Source organism: Molossus molossus, unplaced genomic scaffold (genome assembly GCF_014108415.1).
Source record: "Molossus molossus isolate mMolMol1 unplaced genomic scaffold, mMolMol1.p scaffold_m16_p_1, whole genome shotgun sequence".
Classification (NCBI taxonomy): domain Eukaryota; kingdom Metazoa; phylum Chordata; class Mammalia; order Chiroptera; family Molossidae; genus Molossus; species Molossus molossus.
The window spans coordinates 71949503-71971119 of NW_023425344.1; the positions used below are offsets into that span (position 1 = coordinate 71949503).

General features: G+C 34.0%; 1 protein-coding gene across 2 annotated transcripts in view; it reads left to right on the plus strand.

Moving 5' to 3' along the window:
* GRID2 (glutamate ionotropic receptor delta type subunit 2) overlaps positions 1 to 21617 on the plus strand; it is a 1393668-nt gene that overhangs the window by 686135 nt on the left and 685916 nt on the right. The window lies entirely within an intron of this gene.

Genomic DNA, 21617 nt, shown 5'->3' on the forward strand with positions numbered 1-21617 from the left:
AATTGAAAAAAATAGTAGTATAAAATGTAATGTGTGCCCTGGTCAATGTTGCTTAGTGGTTACTGAAGGGTGACAAGTTCAATTCTTGGTCAAGGGCAAGTACCTGGGTTGCAGCTTCGATCCCCAGCCCTGGCCAGGGTCATGCAAGAAATAACGAATCCATGTGTCTCACATCGATGTTTCTCTCTTTCCCCCCTGCCCCCTCACCTTCCACTCTCTCTAAAACTCAATGGAAAAAAATATCCTTGGGTGAGGCTTAATAACAACAACAAAAAAATCTAATATGTGAGAGGCATTTGTAATTTGGAATTGAGATGATCTCATTTTAACTTTAATTTAAAAAATTTGACACAAAAGGTATATATGTTTTCACTCACATTTGATAATTAATACTATATACCAAGAATTCTATTTCAGTGCTCAATTTAATACATTGTAGTTTAATCCTTAATGGATGTTCCTTCCATAGGGGATTATATATTGAAGATACATATTAGATAACATTCAAGTTTTATAATGAAATAGGATTATTTATTCAGGGCAGCAAATCTGTAATTAATTTTTCCTAACTCCATGTGAACAAGTCTCATTTTCTACCCACTTAGCTTAAAGACTAATATGTTCAAATTTATAGAGTAACACATAAGAAATGATCTTTACTGATGCTTAGGATATGGCTAATGGTTTGCTGTCAGTTGTGAAAATTGCCAATGATAGTGTTCATTTTTCTAAAAAGAATTTTCCTCTTTGGGAGCAAATACAATTTTATTTTATATAGTGTGCATTTCTGAAACCAACCAATAACTATCTTTTGATTGCTGTAAGAATAGCTTTCAAATATTTTACTGTTTCCAAGATTAATGAATGTGAGCATTTAGTACTTTCATTTTACAGGTGAATAAACTGAAACTTGCAAATTTATTTAGAAAGTTATATATCCAGGCTACCTTTATCCCTTTGTAAAATCTTTAAATGGGAGAACTACATTTTATTCACCAACACCCATCATATAGTTTCTTAATATATATTTACTTGAATTAAGTTGAATTATCTTTTCTCAGTGTCCCATGATACCAGAAGGTTAAGTAACATAAGTAATATATATGCGTATGTATAATATATGATGTATATTATATCTTTAATATATTAAATGCAACTGTATATACAGTATATTATAACACTATATATTAAATTATATACTTATAATATACATAATAAATATATACTTATATTTTTATATAATAAAATTTTCTTCTTATATTTTTCCCATCACCATTTAGAGAAAATATCAAGCATAATAGTTTTCTATGTTATTCTCCTCTATGCATTTCCACTTTTTGCTTTGAAATAATGTAAGATGTCATCGTAATGCATTGGGGTTTGGAAATATAAGCTAATTTTATAATTTTAGAAATTATAATGATAAAATTATAATATTAGAAATATGTTTATTTCCTACCAGCCTCACTAACTAGCTCTTTTCCAGGGCTCACACCAGTTAAATTCAAGAGGACTAAGCACTATAGATTGTTACATTTTTCTTTGGACACCCATTTGCATGTGTCTGTGCTCTTCCTTCCAAGCCTAGTGTCCCTGACAGGCAAACACAAAGCCTGGGTAGAATAGGTGACACTATATCCGTTTGCTCGAGTAGAAAGCACCCCTGAGAGTCACTAATTAATTAGGTTGTGTTTACCCAAACTTCCAGACCATTTTTGTTTGAACCACAGATTTTTGTCCCTCACGTTCAGAATATAAATGGGGATGAATTTAACATCATATCTCAATAATTTTCTATTGCGTTTCTAAGTCTTTGGGGTCTCTTTTTAAAATTAGCATACATTTAAAGACATATCATGTTAATGATTTAGCTAAGTTTGTTTTTAGTTATTATTTTAAATTTTTCTATAATGAATTGATAGAATAATAATTTTCTTCCAAGTTGATTTTGCTATTTGTCTATATTATAGATATTGCAACTCATTCTATCCTTTTAAAAATGAAATGTTAATCCCCAAACCAAATTTAATGTTTTAGGGATGGTAATTAAATAAAACATAGATTATTATATATTTGTGTTTTTCAATACAAAGTGAAACGGGAATATAGGCAAGAAAATATGTTAAACGTTTTATAAAGACATTTTGATAAAATAATAAATTTTATTTGCATTTTTTACCTACTGAGTAGAGAAAGAACCTAATGAATTTTAAGAATCATGAGAGAATCTGAACCTAGTTTTAAAATGATGTGAACCAAGAGCTCAAGTTCAAAAGAAGATCTCATTTAAATTCTGATATATATGTGTGTGTGTATATATATATATGTGTGTGTGTGTGTATATATATATATATATATATATAAATTATATCTTGTCATTTTGGTCATTGACATTGGTTTCTTTTCAGCATAATCATGCTGTCTTAGTGAGATGTTTCAGGGACATTTGCAGTTTGTACAAATTTATTTACTCGAAGTGAGAGAATATTTCAAGCTGATAGCTTTAATTATTTTAGCTGATTTCCATGATTGCTTTCATGGAAGGGCCAAAAGAGGTGACTTTCTGTGTTAATCACACCCAGTCATAATTTATCTGTAGCTCTGAGGCATGTCCAGATTAGAAAACTAGTTTTATCTCTTTCAGAAAATGCCAGCAAAAGATGACATGTAAGAAATACAGGATGTTAGCCCACCAGTGTGGCTCAGTGGCTGAGTATCAACCCATGCACCAAGAGGTTGCTGGTTCAATTTCCTGTTGGGGCACATGCCCAGGTTGTGGGCCTGATCCCCAGTGGGGAGCATGCAGGAGGAGGCCAAGTGATGTTCTCTTTCATCGATGTTTCTATCTCTCTCTCCCTCTCCCTTTCTCTCTCTCTAAAAATCAATAAAGAAAATAAATAAATTAAAAAAGAGAAATACAGGATGTTAAAATTTCCAGAATAGTTAAAATCTAAAGCTCAGAACTGTAACTTGAGATGCAAATAAGAATTTTCATGGGATTCATAATATTCTTAAATCATAGCCTCAAACACAAATTTGCACATAATAGGTTTTCGGTTGTCATCTGTTGCATGAATAGTGAGTCAAAATATCCTCTACTACCTGAACAATTCATTTTCCGTGTGTGTTTTATTTTTAAGATTTTAAAAATTGATTTTTGCAGAAAGAGGATGAGAGAAGGAAGGAAAGAGAGAAACATCAATGTGAGAGCGAAACATCGATGGCTGCCTCCTGCATACCCCCTGCCAGGGATTGAGCCTGCAATGTGGGCATGTGCCCTGACCGGGAATCAAACAGCAGCCTTTCAGTTCACAGGATGAGCCCAGCATCTGCCCTTTCTTACTGGACTGGTTGACAGCCTCCCTTCCTGACGCCTGTTCTGTGAAGCATTCACATTTAAAAATAATAACTAACTTTTCCTGAGCACTCACTATGTATCAGGCATGACCTTAAATGTGGTGAACTCATTTAATTTTATGATAATCCTGAGTGGTGTATATCGGTCTCATTTCTGCTGTAGTGGCGAAAGACCCTTGAACGTTACATAACTAGCCTGAAGTCACATAGCTGAAAAGCAGAAGAGCTGGAATAAAAACCCAAGCACTCTAGATTCAGAGCACACACACATTACCAGCACACTAGAGTTTAGATAAAATTCTATCCTAAACATCTTGGAAATTGTATTTGTTTTCTCTTTCTCTCCCTCTTTATAGTTTCCATAGAAAATCAACATGTAGTGGTACCAAGACATATGCAGAAGAGTAACAGTGACTTGGCTACATCCGTGTTATCTCATTACTGTTAAACCTTTACTCAGTAAACAGGCCATTATTTGAAGAGGATGAGAGTGATTGTAATCACTATTCCAGGGTAAACATCTGCCTGGAAAAATTGTAACTTAATCAGCAGTTCTCTCTGCCTGACACACAAATGACTACTCTTCTGTGCCATTTATAATTCCTAGTGCTCTGAAATGTCTCCTCTTTAGGCGAGCACTAACAAGCCATTCTCTGATTGCTGTACTCTAAATTGAACTCTTCTCAGTGAGGTTGCCTATGAGTCTAGAGGTAGTATACATTTTTGGAAGTTAGAGTTGCATTCATTTTTGAGTTATCTCTCTTGTTGTGCTATTCTGGGAACCATATTTCATCTCAACCTGAAAATAAGAGCAAGGAAGGCCCACAGTGCTGTTTTCTCTGTTCCCATTCTCAAAGGAAGGAAGGGTCACTCTTTAGACCTTTCCTCTGCATTCCACGATACCCTTCTCCTTCCTCCTTGGTTTTCAAAAGCAAACTCTTCTTCAGGATCTGCTTTACTTTTGTTTTAACAAATATTTCTTGAGCACAGACTCTGTGCCAATAAAAAATGAATAAAAATGGTATATGTTTTGCCCTGACCGGTTTGGCTCAGCGATTGGAGCATCAGCCTGCGGACCAGAGAGTCCCAGGTTCGGTTCTCACTAGGGGCACGTACCAAAAAAAAAAAAAAAGAAAAAAAAATGGTATATGTTTTAAGGAATTAAAAGTGAATATGTTTCTTCAGAAAAAAAATAATTAACTAATTCAGGCCACATTAATCCAAAATCCAATTCATATTAAATGTGTCCTCTATCTGAACTTAAATGATGTTTGCATACTCAGTCATATGGTTTTTTTATTATAAACGCCCTGCTTATATTTTATTAATATCGGGTGGCATGGACTATTAAGGCAACTGTAGTTTCTAAAGACTGTGGACACCTTGCATTATACTGTTTTGTATTCCTCTGGGCATGTCCTTAATAGTAGATTGAATCAGTGATTATAGACCTTAATTGAATCAATGATTATAAACCTTAATCTCTAAGTGATTACCATCTTTAGAAAACAATTAACTCAAACTATACTTCCATATCCTTCCAGTGAAAGAGTAGAATTATGTAACTAAAGGTACTACAAGATATAGTAAGGTGTAACCATGCTGTTGAAAAAGGAGTTTCACATACATGTTGTCATTTGTGGTTAGCAAAACTCTGGATAAATAAGTTATAATGATCACTGTTTGTTTCATAGGTAGTTGTGGTGGTGAAAGAGATAAAAAGGGCTTTGAAATGAAATCTCTGACATTATAGAAAGTATCATTTTGTTATCACAACTGTGGCTAAAACATTTCTTTGCATTTGAAGCATCTAACTCTCACTAAAACAATTTCGATGGATGTCATTTGTGGAAGACTTCAAGATGCTATGAAGTATAAAACATTACAGTGTTTCATGAATAGACACAGGGGCAAGAATGTCATCACAAGAGATGTTACTTCTAGAGATTACTTCTTTATATAAATCCACATGAATCCTAATTTCTTTGTCTTGTCTCTAGAAAAAGAAAATTCTCAGTAATCAGAATATTATGTTAAAACTTCTTCTTGGGAGGGGGTGGGAAGGAAGAGAAGATGTTAAATTTAGTGCTACATATGTAACCTTATAATATATATATATGGTACCTTCAAAGAAAATAATTTTGTTACAACTAGACAAATCTTTATTTGAAAAGGCCACAAACCCTTACACAGTGAAAAAAATTCAAATGCCAGGGCATTTTTAAAACAAGCATATTATAAATGACATCCATCATATTCTTTTCCTTGTAAGCTTACAAGAGTATACTGATTCACATGAGGACCAACCCCAACTTGGAAACAAGAAAATAAAAATGTTCTAATAATAAATCAAAACAGAGGTATGTAAAACCACCTAACAGAAATAGAAAACCCATCTCCATTTCTAGGCCAATATGTAACTAATTAAATTAGAGTGTGCCATGTAGAGGAAAGATTTGTTAATCATCTAAGCAAGGAGAAGAGTAATGTTGGTATAGTGTGTCCTGGGAAACCATCTAGTCGAATCACCACCTTTAATGTATGAAGAAACTGAAATCCAAAGAGAAAAAGTAATTCTTGCCCAAGGCCCAACATGGATTCGGATCTAAACCAGAACTAAAAATCAGAATTCCTTACCTACACCCTAAATCTCTAGATGATAGAGTCCGCATACTTCGCTCATGCTTTTTTTTTTTTTTCTCTGAAAGCAACAGTTTCTAGCCCTGACCGGTTTGGCTCAGCGGTTAGAACTTCAGCCTGTGGTCCGCAGAGATGCGGGTTTGGTTCCCGCTAAGGGCACATATCTCAGTTGCAGTTTGTCCCCGGCCCTGGTTGGGTCGTATAGGTGGCAACCACTCAATGTGTCCCTTTCATGTCGATGTTTTTCTCTCTCTCTCTCTCCCCCTCCCACTCTATCTGAACAAAATATCGAAAAAATGTCCTCGGGTGAGGATAAAAAAAAAAAAAAAGGAAAGCAACAGTTTCTAGGCAATAGCAAGAGTAAAGGAGGCATAGTTTGTGTGTGTGTGGGTGAGTGGGTGGGTGTTTTCATGCTGATATCAATGGTTAAGAAAATTGTCATGTCAGCTAGTGTTTTGATTTTATATATTCCTTAGAAGAAACACTATCTTTGTATGTTTAAGTGAATTGCACACAAAGAGAATTAGTGTCAAAGATTTAAATACAGGTCTTTTCAACAACTTGCATGATGCTGCTGGTGGGGAAAAAGACATCTAAGAGAAAGGAGGCCATGTGACTTAGTGAAAAGCTGTGTTTTGAAATAGTTGCCACAAACTTTGTCATACATTTTAGGAATTATCTCCTTTCACTTTGTAATTGCTACTAGCTGTGGCCAAACTGACTATTGAATAGTGTTTCTGACCTTATGCACTGTTCCATTGCTCTGTAAAGTACATAGACAGTTTTTCCTCTGGAAATAGAAATGCTCCTCATACTATGTTGAAAGGCATTATTAGAGAAATTAGAATAGGATAACAAACTGCAGATGGTAAAAGATTACTTCTGTAGAGAATAAATCCAAGTGCATTTTATTCTAAGTGAAATATGATGATCTATAAACTATGATAGTGGTGATCAGTTCACAAATGGATAACTGTGATCTTGCTCCTGTTGCCTTAATCAGATCAAGATAAAAGTCACAGATTAGAGATTGAGAAAAACAATTGAAAGCATTTTACAATGAATAGGAATATATTGTATTAGAAAATCATATGCATTTTCATAGTTGCTCTAGAAATAACCCTTTTAGTTAATTTAAAAAAAAATGAAATATGCTTAGCTTAAAATAATCTAAAACATACATAGCATTAAAAGATTATTTTAATCAAATAAAATATCAGGCACTTTTAAAATAAATGTCAATAGATTAAAAAGATAGCAGACTATATTTTATATAGTATTAGTAATGCAAAAGCATCATGGAGAATATTGCTTCTAAAGATAATGATCTACTCATCTTCAATATAATACCTATTGTAGTCACGCCTTTAAGAAATATTTACTGAGGTCTCCTATATGTCAAGAACATATGAATTAAAAAATAATGCACAGCATTTCTGGTTTCATGGAGTTACATGTGCTAGTCCTATTTCAAAGGAATATCAATATTTCTAAATGGTGCACATAGGGAATGCTAAACAACACTTGTTATGAAGGACACATTCTTCTCACTTTGCCCTTCTTACTATTTTCAACTCCATTTAGGGTTCTTCTTCATCAGCAGGAATAGACTGTGTTTGAGAATCAAGCAAACTGGGTAACATGAAAGTGAACGACCACTTCTAGTGTAATTAACTACCTTACACCATTGCCGCTTTGAGGATTAGACTGCTGCAACACTTTTATCCAGTTATTCATTCGTTCATCGTATATCCATTAAACACCTACAATAGACCAGTCTCTCTTCTAGATTTTAGGCATAAAGCATTAAGCACACAGACAAACCTCCTCCTCCAATGTCACTTATATTTCTGTGGGGAAGAGAGAGTGACAGTATAGACACAAGTATATATGTAAAATATAGTGAGATGGTAATAAATGTTAAGAAAAAAATAAAGTAGGGTCATGAGATAGGGATCAAGAGGGGCTGCAAGAGCAGAGGCCTTGTAGGAAATAATAAGATGGAGCACACGGGACAAGGCGTCCAGGAAACGGGCTGCACTGAAAAGCAGTGAGACCAGTGAGGCTAGAGTAGAATGGGCACCGCTGAGTGGAACAGTGTAGGTCAGAGCTGTGGCCAGGATGAGCTTCTAGAGGGCAGAAAGGCCATGATAATAAAGTTCCCAGAAGAGAATTTCTCTACACTCAGTGGGTGTGCCTGAATGCCCTTGCTGTCAAGGAATAAAATATTAGTGGTAGAAATAAAAGTATTCACAATGCTATTCAGAAACAGTGCATTCTTTCTAATCAAAAGTATTTAAAGTCTGTCTAGATGTAATTAACAAACTATAATTGAGTTTATAAGGTTCAAGATACTGGGTTCAACTAAGTATTGGAGAAGACCGTTTAATCCAGAGACAGGCATGGTTTAGTAATTACAATGCAACAGGCAAGCTTACGCCACAGTACAGGAATAATCTAGGAGTCGCCGGATTTTCTTCCACCTCTGCTTAAGAGGTAAAACGGTACAAAGAAAGTCATTGCCCTCTGAAAAGTGAGAAAAAGCCAAATAAATTTCAAAATCATTTTTTTTGTGTGCCATAACTTTTCTGGGAGTTACTAAGGAAACCAAAATCCAAAGACAGACAAGCTCCTTCAGGGAGAGACAAAGGACAGAAACAGTCTGGCCTTTGAGAATGGAGGAGACAGGTGGCTGACTTCCCCGCAGGCGAGAAGGAATCACGTAGAATTTTTTTATGACTCTGTAAAGGCCAAGTATGAGCTACTGTGTTAGTTTGGAATAACTGGGGACCCCAGACACAAGGGGAGGTAATACTCGATTGTGAGCTATGGCCATGGGCCTCCACTGAGTGATCATACAGAAGTTGGGTCAGCAGGGTCCTGGGTCACGTTGTCCTCAGTGGTGCAGGCAGGCAGTCGGTGCTTGATGGCTGTAGGGGAGCAGGCACAGTACTCACGCACTTACCACCTAGGAAGTGAAAATATATATTTTTTTAAACATAAAACAATATATTTTTAATTAATCCAAATAGGCCTTTTTGTCCCTCATTTTTCCCAAATGTTTGTTGTGGCCTAGACCTGTGATGTCTAATACGGTAGCCACTAGCTACAAGTGGCAACAAAGCATTTATTTTTATTAAATTGATCGGGGTGACATTGGTTGAGACTTTTATTTTTTAATAACGAAGAGCTTGTTTAATAAAGAAACTACATATTTAACAGTAAAAGTGTTAAAGCTGCAAGTTAAGGGCATATTGAGGGAAAGTCCTTTCTTAATCTAATTTAAAGGAATTCATTTTATATATCGATAAAACAAAAATCAAGAAAATTATTGTGAAGTTTTTTTATTACTGACAATTTTTAGAAAACTAAGTGGATTATCTTTTTCCATTGAAGAGCAATGTTAAAATATGAAGTTATATTCCTGTACTAGGATGCAGCTTTCAAATAAATTACTGGAGTAATTAATCATCAATACGTCATAAATGAAAAAAATAAATAAATAAAATTACCCTAAAAGTCTATACTAGTTTAAACTACTATTCCTAGTTCTATTAAAAAGGCATAAATATATGGCACATATTAATTACAAAAGGCACTTCATGAACTATTAAGTACTCATTTAGTAAGAAAATGTAATAGGGGACCTAAAACTAAAATATTTGCTATACTTAACATTAAGTAACCTTCTCATCTTAGAATTTAGGGTGTTGTTAGGTAAATAGATGGCACACAGCTCTTTAAAAGTTGTGCAGGTAATTTCAAAACTTTCTTTTGATACATTTTCCCTCACTACTTCTAGAGGTATTTCTTCACAGTATTTTCAAAAGAGTTGATGTAAGCAGGTCCCCTTTATTGTCTCTTCCTTTCTCAATTTACTGAAAGCTAAAATTGTAAGGGCTCCATGAGACAAAAGGTCGTTCTGCCTAGTGTTTATTGATCTTGCTGTTATTAGAGTCCCTCTCACTCCTGAGAAAACCATAGAGGGAGCTACCTGGTCCCTCGCACAAACTGTGAAAAAGGCTTGAAAACACTTTACCTTTGTGTTCAGTTGGTCAAAAGGAATGATAATAAACTGATATTGGTTGTTTACAGAGTGGAGAGCGCTATATAAAGTCAATCTGACATTCTGTCATTAAAGATGTTTTTTTCTATGAAGAAATCTGATATAGCTAGATGAAATAAATTATACAACTGTTTTCCTTTCATTTCCTCAAGAATTTCTGGACCTGGTTTCATGTATGAGTGTTTTGCAAATGGTGTTAGGTTATCTGGAGGTTTGGAGAAGATCTTGTTTGTTTGTTTGTTTATTTATTTATTTATTTTTTATCCTCACCGGAGGACATTTTTTCATTTTTTGTTCAGATAGAGCGGGAGGGAGAGAGGAAGAGAGAGAGAAACATCGACGTGAAAGGGACACATCGAGTGGCTGCCACCCGCACGACCCAACCAGGGCCGGGGACATACTGCAACCGAGGTACATGCCCTTAGCGGGAACCGAACCCGGGTCTCTCTGGACCACAGGCCGAGGCTCTAACCGCTGAGCTAAACCGGTTAGGGCAGGACGATCCTGTTTATTAACAAGAGCTCCTTAAAGAAACACCTAATTAAGGGAAGCTAGTCACTCAAATATTTAGCAGTAGGGCTGAAAGGAAAGTAACTAATCCTCGACACTAACACATCATGATGGATACTTTACAACAGCAATGAGAGCCACAACACCTTCCTAACCAGGTTTAGGTGGCACCTAGGAACACTTGCTCCAATTCTTATTGAATCTGTGACAGTTTAGGAATTACTGTGGATTAATCCTTGGTTTGCTGCCTAGGGAAGGGGTTCTTGTGATCTGTGGAGCATCCTGTTGGAGTCGTTGCCTCTTCTGGGTGTTAAACCCTCCACAGACCACTGTTCCCGCTGCAGCTGCGGCTTCTGCCTTGGCAGTAACTTTTGTTGTGCGGAGGTCTCACAGCTCAGAAGCACGCCTCTGCTGCCATCTCCAGGGGCCTTCCTTTTCAGCCCCCCTCTTTCCCAACAGGCTCAGGGCAGTCCATTTTTTAGAAAAGAAAGTGAACAACAGAAAACGACTGAGCTATGTTCCCAGATGCTGGAATTATCACAGAAAGTACAAAAATAATTATAGTTAAATATGTTAGCAGGAAAGGTGAATCACATAAATGAATGATGAGTGAAATTTAGTAGAAAGAGGGTAAACTAAAATAGTCATAAAGAGAAATGTTTAGGACTAAATACTTATACCAGAAAACAAAAAGGACTAAAATTGATGATCACAACTTCTGCCCTAGAAAAAGAAGAACAAACTAAATTCAAATTAAATAGAAGGAAATTTTTATTTTTATTTATTTATTTATTTATTTATTTATTTATTTATTTTTTATTCCTCACCCGAGGACATTTTTCCATTTTTTGTTCAGATGGAGTGGGAGGGAGAGAGAGAGAGGAGAGAGAGAAACATCGATGTGAAAGGGACCATCGAGTAGTTGCCACCTGCACAACCCAATCAGGGCCGGGGACAAACTGCAACCGAGGTACGTGCCCTTAGCGGGAACCGAACCCGGGTCTCTCTGCACCGCAGGTTGACGCTCTAACCGCTGAGCCAAACTGGCCAGGGCAAGTAGAAGGAAATTTTAAAAATCAGAACGACATCAATGAAATAAAAAACAAAAAAGCAATTAAGAAAATCAATGACAACAAAAGCTGTTTCTTGGAGAAAATTAATAAAATTGGTAAACCTCTAGTCAGACTTATTAGGAACAAAAGAGAAATGATCAAAATGACCAGTATCAGGAATGAGAGAGGCAGCATTACTACAAATTCTACAGATATTAAAAGGATTACAAGGGATTACTATGAACAGCTTTATGTCAATAAATTTGACAACTTAGATAAAAAGGACAAATTGCTAGAAAGACACAAACTACCAAAGTTAACTCAGTAGGAAATAAATAGGCTGGATATTTTTATATCTACATTTTATTTTCTCCTTTGCAGTGGATTTATTTATTTTTAATTTATTTTTTATTGTACTTATTGAGGTGACATTGGCTAATAATACAGGTTTCAGGTGTACAGTTATACAATACATCATCTGTATATTGTGTTGTGTGTCTATCACCGCAACTCAAGTCTCCTTCCATCACCATTTATCCCCCCTTTACCTTCCCCCAAACCCCATGCTGTTCTTTGTGTCCATGAGTCTTTCTTTTTTGCTTAATCCCTGCATCCTTTAACCCAGGCCCCAACCCCCTGCCCTCTGACAACTGTCAGTCTGTTCTCTGCATCCATGAGTCTGTCTCCACTTTCATTGTTAGTTTATTTTGTTCATTAGATTCCACACATTTTTAATTGATTTTATAAATAAAAAGTTTCTCACAAATGAAACTCTCCAACCATAAAGTTTTATTGGTGAGTCCTACCAAATATTTAAGGGAGAAATAACAAACACTAATTATATACAAAGTCTTTCAGAAAACTGAATAAATATGACTATATTACAACTTATTTGCTAAGGCTAACAATATCCTTGCAAGGATGGTTTAACATTCAGAAATCAACCAATGTAATTATCCATCTTAGGAGACAGAAAATAGAAAAGCAGAAAGCCATGGTTTTATCTCAATAGTTGCAGGAAAGGCTTTTGACAAAAATCCAACATTCATTCCTGATAAAAAAATAAATAAATAAAAATAAAATCTTTCAGCAAACTAGGACTAAGAGGGAAATTCCTGTTTCATAGACAAACTGGTAAAAAAATATATATCATAGTTAGTATCATAGTAACGTAAGATTGTCAGATCAATTGTCAAAGACTGAATGTTTCCCCCCTAAGATCAGGAATAAGGGAATAATGGCTGCTCTTACCTTGTATATTCAACATTGGAGTGGTACTCAACAATGTAATAAGGCATGAAAATAAAATAAAAGATATACAGACTGTAAAGAAAGAACTACAACTGCCTAATTTGAAGATGATATGAGTCTATATAGAAAATACAATCTACCAAAAAGGAAACTAGAACTAACAAGTGAGTTAAATAATATATCATAATATAAAATCAATATGTGATAATCTGATGCACTTCTGTATTCTAGTTATACAAAATTAGAAATTAAAGTAAAATATACCATTTATAATAGAATATAAGTACATAAACACTCAGTAATAAATATGACAAAAGAAGAGCAAGTCCTATTTACCTAATACTAAAAATATTGCTTAAAATTTTTGGACTGAATTATTAAATGAAGATATATATCATGCTCATTAATCAGAAGACTCAGTGTTGTTGAAATGTCAAAAACAAAACTGTATAAGCACCTAGGATGCTGTAAAAATAACATAATTAAGGTAAAAACTGTCATGGTAGTAGGAGAGTGTGTGAAACAGAAGGAAAAAGTGATGGCAAGGAATAGGAAGTGGAGGTGAGCATGAAAACATAGATTGGGGCCAGTTTATGGAGGGCTGTGTATGCCATGATAAGAGTTTGGGATTTTTGTTTCAGAAGTGGGAAGTCATTGCCAGTTTTATTTCCTTTTAACTTCTTATTTTGAAGCAGTTTTAGATGTATTGAACAACTGCAAAAATAGTGCAGATTTCCCCCATATTCTTCACTCCACCTCCTCTAATATTAACATCTTACGTTACCATAGTACAATGATCAAGAACAGTCAATTAAAATTGGTACATTATTATTCATCGAACAACAAAGCTTATTCAGAATTCAGCCATTTCTTTTATAACTTGTTTCCATTCTAAGATCTGATCCAAAATCCCATATTGCTTTTTGTTGTAATTTCTCCTTAGTTCCTCAAAGTACTTTCTCACTATTTTTGTGGATGGCTTTAAAACACAGAAATGAGCCTGGTCCGTGTGGCTCAATGGTTGAGCATAAATCAATGCACCAAAAGGTTGCTGGTTTGATTCCTGGTCAGGGCACTACCCAGGTTGTGGGTCCAATCCCCAGTGGGGGGCATGGAGGAGGCGGCAAGTCAGTGTTCTCTCTCATCGATGTTTCTATCTCTCTCTCCCTCTTCCTTCCTCTCTAAAATCAATAAAGAAAAATAGTTTTTTTTAATATTTTAAAATACAGAAATGACAAAATTGGATTAAAAATAGAGGCCTTTGTTTACGATGTAGATGATTGGAGAAAGGTCAATCTGGGGGCTGTGGAATTACACCTGTTTTGGGATAGTTTTAGTAACTGGTTTATGATGATATTGGTTGCACTGAGGCCTCAGTGAATATTTCAAGGAGAGGCTAGTTTGAGAAATATTTAGGAGATAAAATAAACAGTATGGGTTAACCAAAGGAGATTTGAAGGCATATGAGGATAGAGAAAATCATTGAAAATGACTGTTGAGTTCTGCCTTTGATATTCTAGATAAATCACAATAACTGAGAGCAATGCCAAATATTTTTTGTCATTCTCTGTCTTCCTCTTACACAAGCACAAACATACAGTTTCTCATATCTTCTAACCAAGATCTTATTTTTATGTTATAAGATATAACTGGCTGGAGTATATTAAATATACTGTCATTCATCTTGAAAGAATCAATTCTAAGTCCAGAATGTGTCATATTACAAAAGAATAATAAATTTAGTAACTAGAATTTTTATAAAATGATGAAAAAAGTTTTGAAGACAGACTATATGATATGATTATCATTCTTGTCACATTTGTGTTTAATCATTACTTTTCCTGGCTTGGCTTATGCAGAGAAAGATCAAATTTTACCTGTATCAACCAAATATAACATTGTGAATTCATCTAGTTTCCTAAATTCTTATTGCTTTATCTTTTATCAGCAAATGAATGATCAGATATGGGATATAGGACATAGAAGATGTTATTTTCGATAAAATGATTATTTTACATCTGTAAGCTATGGGAAAAGGGACTTTCTAAATACGGTATGAAGCAAAATGTTTCTGAAAGTAAAAGATTGACAAATTTGATTCTATAATAATTTTTAAACTTTTAAATAACTATATAAATTATATATAAATTTAAAATACAAAAAAATAAAGGCAGACATTTAACATATAAATAGCAGATAAAAGGCTGATACTGAAGCACTCCTTCAAATTAACAACAACAAGATAAACAAACCTACTCAAAGATAATATTTCTTGCCTACTCCTCCATCTTCATCTTGCTCCACTTTCCAGCGTGGTCTCTGCACTTGAGACCAATAGCTACCTGGTTATTCTTCTTCTTTCTTAGGTATTCCAAGAACTTTCTACCACAGGATCTTTGTACATTCTCTGTTTTCTCTTTCTCTTTAGAAATTTCTTCACCCTTTTTTATTAAGTTAACTTCTCTTTACTCAGTTAGTTTCTACTTATCGTTCAGGCTGTAACCTCAGATTCACTTCTGCATCAAAGGCTAGGAAAAATACTTTGGAGCTATCATATAATAATGGCTCTTTTGGGCCTAGCACCTACTAAGCATAGCATTTATTATATATTCACATGACTATCTTCTGGCTCTACCATTTTACACTTGCCTATTTTTTTTCATTTTCACCTCACCTGAGGATCAATTTGTTGATTTTTATTTTATTTTATTTTTTTAAATATGTATTTATTGCTTTTTTGTAGAGAGAGAGGAAGGCAGAGAGAGATAAAAACATCTATGTGAGAGAGAAACATCAATCAGCTGCCTCCTGCATCCCCCCCCACACACACACACCAGGGATGGAGCCCACAACCTGAGCATGTGCCTCAACTGGGAATCAAACCAGGACCTCTCAGTCCATGGATCATTGCTCAGTCCACTGAGCCACATCAGCCAAGCTGTTGATTTTTAGAGAGAAGGAGGGAGGAAGCAAGAGAGAGAGAGAGAGAGAGAGAGAGAGAGAGAGAGAGAAACAATAATGTGAGAAACATTGTTTCCTCCAATAAGCGACCTAACCAGAGATGCAATAGCAACCTAGGTATGTTGCTGTACAGGATGACACTCCAACCAACTGAGGCACCTGACCAGGGCAACATCTGCCTATTTTTGACCACCTTAATTCCTGAGTATCTGAAACTTACCTGATATAATATATAAATTTTACGCGTGCAATTTACAGATATATATGAACATAAATGTGTTTATTGCAGAATTGTTGCTAACATTAAATCTGGAGGAGATTGATCTGAATTTTCACAAATAGGAGGCTATGATAGTATATAATTGTAAGGTTCTAAAGTAAATATCATAAAATCTGTGTTCCAGCCTTGTCTTCACTGCTTATTGGAAATAAGAAAAGGAGCCTCAATTAAGTGTTCTGCAAGTGAGGACAGGAATTTATCCAATATAATCATGTTGATAAAATGCACATAAAAACATTTTGTAAATTATAAACAGCTATTCATTTAGAAAACATACTGTCATTTACTCATTATTTTATAATTTTTATCACGTCATTGTTGGTAGAGCCACTGTAGGGCTTGATTGAAGTATCATTAGTAATTTGTGGATTCTTCTCATTAGTTGTTTTCACACTTGTTAAAATATTCTTTATATACTCTTCATATTTGGAAATGAAAATATATAAAAGTAATGCCTTAAACCCAAGCCCAAAAGAAAAGAGAAAGAATGATATCTGAATCATTATTATTCTTTTCTCTTTTATATCCAGGAGGCTGAAATTTGCCGAATGATGTAGTAAGAGACAGCTAAGTGACTTTCAGTTTTTATATGGGCCTCTATGTTTAAAAACAATGATTTTTCAGTTCTCTCTGGCTGAGTCATTGAAATCTGTGCCAGGTTTGAGTCCTAACTCTGCCATTTACTAATGGTATAAATTTGGACAATACATTTAACTTCACTGAGCCAGCTTCCTTACTTGAAAAGGATAATAACAATAGTTTTTCTGCACAGGATTATTATGAAATGTAAATGGAAAAATAAAGTGACTTATAATAGGTGCTAGGTTAAATGTTTAGTTCACCTCAGGCTTAGATCACAAATTATAACAAAAGGTTTGTGCTGACTTTTTTAGATGACTGAAAATGGTTAACTGAATTATTCAGTTAGCTTATTTGATGGCTGGTAATTAAACATTTTAGCCATTTATATTCTGTGTAAGAAGGAATTAAGTCTTAATGCTTTTTCATTATAATCAAGTGAATATTTTTCAGTATTATCACTAAGTAGATAACTATTATTAAATCAGACCTTGTAACACTATCAATATATAAAGACCATTTTTATTTAGAAGAAATTGTTCCAAAGGATTATATTTTTGGCAAACTACATTGATGATTATACCAAATTAATCCTACCATTTATACCCCACCTCAGTTGGTTACCAAAAATCATATTTGCAAAGAATGCTAAATGTCTGATAGGCTGAAATGTTTTGTGTTACTGTATTCTCACAAGTATAAAAGCAAATGTCAGGTGCTTTTTGGTGGGCGAGAAAGGAAAATAACAATTATAAATACCATACTTGTGATTCATTAATGGATTAAATAGAAAAAAGTTAAGTTAAATTCAACTGTTTAGAAAGAGTAAAAATCTTCTCCACCTGCCGTGGGAGCTTACCTTATGTTCTCATTTATAAGAGATCACTGATTATAAAATTCAATATTGATTAATAAATTTTTCAACAAAAATAATCCATCACATTAAATGCATTGGATAATTTTAAAGTATGTATTGATATGATAAAAATATAGAAACTATATACTTTTTAAAATTATGGATATATGATATGTTGAATCTGAATTGGAGAAATATGAAAGAATGAAGTCTTCTTAGTTTATTATTGGGGGAAAAAAGAAGATAAGAATCATTTACTCTATGTATCTTCTTAACCTCTGCCTCACCCTTACTTGCAAACTAAGAGAATTAGAAAAATAGGGAAGTTCTACTCCCTAGTTATGGCCATATTGTCAATAATATTATTGAAAAAAAAAAATAAAGGAAAATCAACAGGTATTAGAAGTTCTGCAATAATCATGTCAAAGAGCACTGCAGCTACACTCCCCCACACTAATGTTTTCCATAAAGTGTTACACCTTAGAACTACTCAGGTTACACATCATAATGCAAATAAGGAACCATCATCTGGAATGAATAAAGTAGAGCATTGAATGGTAGATTTAGTAATCTGTATTTTTTCAAATCTCCATTTTGAATTGTGATTATGCAGAGAGATTTTGGAAATTCACTATAGGGAATAGATTAGGAGGTCTTTGAGGATAGAACCTGCCATGTACATTCTCTGATCTCCAACAAAGCTCCTGGCACATGGTTGAAAACTGATAAATGTGTGTTAGAGAATAAGTGTATGGATGATATATCCTGAAGTCCTGGTGCGATTTCAAATCATTGGAAGAGTTTTATATCAAGACAAATTGGTCAATATAAATAAGTCAGAAAAAATATCACAGGAAATAAATATATTCAAGAAGGATGGTGCTGTCCAAAAATATTTCACTGAGTTCTCATTGAGGGTTCAATAATAGGTAATCAATTTCAAGACCCTTTATAAATTTTATTTTTAATCTCATTTTACTTAAGAAAAGGAAGACTCAAACTGATTAGTTTCAGAAAGGAAAGATATTGTGCATGAATATCTTTAACTTAAATGTATATATTTATACAGCGAACTTCATTTCTATAATGGCTGAATGGTCAAAAAGGGTGAAAGTTTTGATAATTGCAATTGAAAGAAAGAAAGAATAATAAAAGGAAAGAAAGAAGAAAAAATGTTCTTCCAGCAATTAGTGCACGCTGCAAACACCTTTGATGGTGTTAAAATCTCAAGCAGCTGGAGTCACAAAACCAGCAGCTGTTCAATATGTTCTATGTCTTTGGAGGTGCGTCTGTACATGCATACATAATATAAATAAATCACGGGGCTTGAAATAATAGCGAGAAAGGAATATGCCATTGAGAAGTCCTTGGCTTGAATTCTTATCATTAAAATGTGGAAGATACCCACAAAACACTGCGAACTTCCAAATACATTTTTACACTATTTTATAATGAACTAAAGTATGTAGTGTATGGAACTGAAACAATAATGTGATGTTCTAAGAGTCAAGGCCTGAAATTCTTGTAGCAAATGGTAGGTTGCTTCACCGAGCCTTGATTCTGTTCCTGCTGTAGCTCTTTATTTGTCAAATCTCTCTTCTGCTGTTATGAGACATCATCTCGTTTTTATACTAAAGTTTATATAGGACCCTATGAAGGGCTAATGTCCAGAGAAAATCAATGTCACGTTCTCTGTTTCAACCAAAATTTTATATTGGTAAAATGAGGCAAAATGGGCATCAAATATAGCCTTGATAGGTTGCCTTGCAGACCATTCTATATGTGTCCAACTGGGGTTGTGTTTTGGATCATTGAGCCCCAATCCATCGTAGGTGTGTGAACTCTTCCTTTCTCTTTAGTGAGACCACCTATTTTACTAACCTGACAAGAGATCATCTTTAATTGATCTTTTCCTTATAGAGACCTCTATCTGTCTTTGCCATACAAGATTTTAAAATTACGAATGAAATTCCCTTGCTATGTTGAAATAGATATTGGACAGTGACTTAGAGACCAGAGTCTTCTATCTATCTATCTATCTATCTATCTATCTATCTATCTATTTATTTATTTATTTATTTATTTATCTGTTTATTTTTTAAGGGAAGGGTGTGCTTTTTGACAACTGTAATCATTAGCAGGTAGAGCAAACCTGTCGTAATGAGTCTGGTACTCTTTCTTATCAAGTCTCCGAATCTTTCTCAAAATAGTGTTTCAGAATGCCAATTTACCAAAAAATCATGGCTGCTAGAGCAGTTAAAGCTGATTTTGCATCCCTAGATTACATAATCTCTAAATTTCCTTTCAGATCTAACATTATATAGTTGTCCGATTGCAATTTTTGATGGTTCGTATTTTAATTTTATAGGGAAATTTCAGTTATTCTTGCTAATATATGTATCAGGGTCAATAATACCAAATAGTAGATAATTGAAAAATAACACATATGCTTATATAGTAATAACTTTTTCTAGTATTTGTGTTGCTTGTGTTCTTAATAATAGAGGTTAATAAGAAGTCACATAGCTGATTAGAGGGAATTATAGATTATATACTACAGCAAATTTATCTGCTAAGTAATGATTAATATTTGACTCTTTGGAGTTTATCTTTCTAAATCTGAAGATTAAAATAGATAACTTTCATGTGACAGAATAGAATATTAAAACTGGATTTTTTTTTTTTTACCTCAAACTTTTACATGTCTAACTTTATAAAGTTTATGGTAGATTTTTATAAAATGTTATATTTTTTAAATCATTCTTTTTTTCTTTCTTTTTAGCAGTTATTTTTTTCAGGGAGAGAGCAAGAGAGAGAAACATCAACTGGTTGCCTGTTGTACGCACCTCAACCAGGACCAAGCATGCAACCTAGATATGTTCCCTGACTGGGAATTGAACCCCTGACCTTTTGGTATATGTGAGGATGCTCCAACCAACTGAGCCACACAGACCAGGGCTTAGTCATTCTTAATTCATGTAATCTAAAAATAGAATTCAACTGTATATACCTTCTTGAACTCCTATTTTTATTTTAAATGCTAAATGAGCCAAACTTTTAATCAAAATATTTTTAAAATGTGAATTTCTACTTCGTTCTATAATAAGTAATGGTAGCATTTCCTATAATAATAATACACTCTACTGACCAGTGTTTTGTATAAATTCATTGAAAGTATAACTATAAATTCATATTGCTTTCTGTAAGTGTTGACTTTATGAACATGAATAGGTACTGTGATTTTTACTGAATGTTCAACCTCAATCTGTTATGCTGTTGCTGTCTTTCACATGTATTTAAAATCATATAACCTCTCTTGTCCTTGAAAATTATATTCCTAATAATTTTTAATTTATTTTGTATGTATTAGTGTCTTACCATTAATCATAATTAACTAATTTGATTTTTCTTTACATGTCATTATTAGTGTACTTCTAAACTAATACTTTGTCAGCTTTTATTAACTAACCAATTAATTACATATAGGTACTTATCTAAGTCTTCCTTTAAATTTTCAGGAATTGTATAAAACATTATATGCTAATGTCTGAACACTGAGAATGTAATAACTAGAATGCCTAAAATCTAGAATAAAGACTGAGTCAGTTATAAAAAACAATCTTCTGCATTGGAAGCTTGCTTTGATTCCTTCTAAATTTACTTTTGATTTTCTTTTTTAAAGTCTTGCCTTTAAAGATTGGCATTCTGAGATATCACTTAACTCTTTTTTTCTATATATGTTGTGTCGTTACATTTACTTATAATTTATATTTGACCTAGTTTTAAATGTTTTGAAGTAAGCATATATGCCTACATAGAATAGTTTCAATGAAATTAAAACAGAGATTATAAATCCTTTAGTAGAAATAAGAAAATTTCCAGTTGGAAACCAGAATGAGTTGGCTGCTGATATGTGGTCTTTGATTTGACCATGAGTATTTCTGACTTGCCAAGGAAAAGCAGAAAAATATTTTCAATTCTCCAGTTTAGTAAGAGAAACAAAGTGTTATCAAAGTTTTAAATACTAGATGGCTCTGTTTTCTGTGGCCAGAAATGCATTGCTCA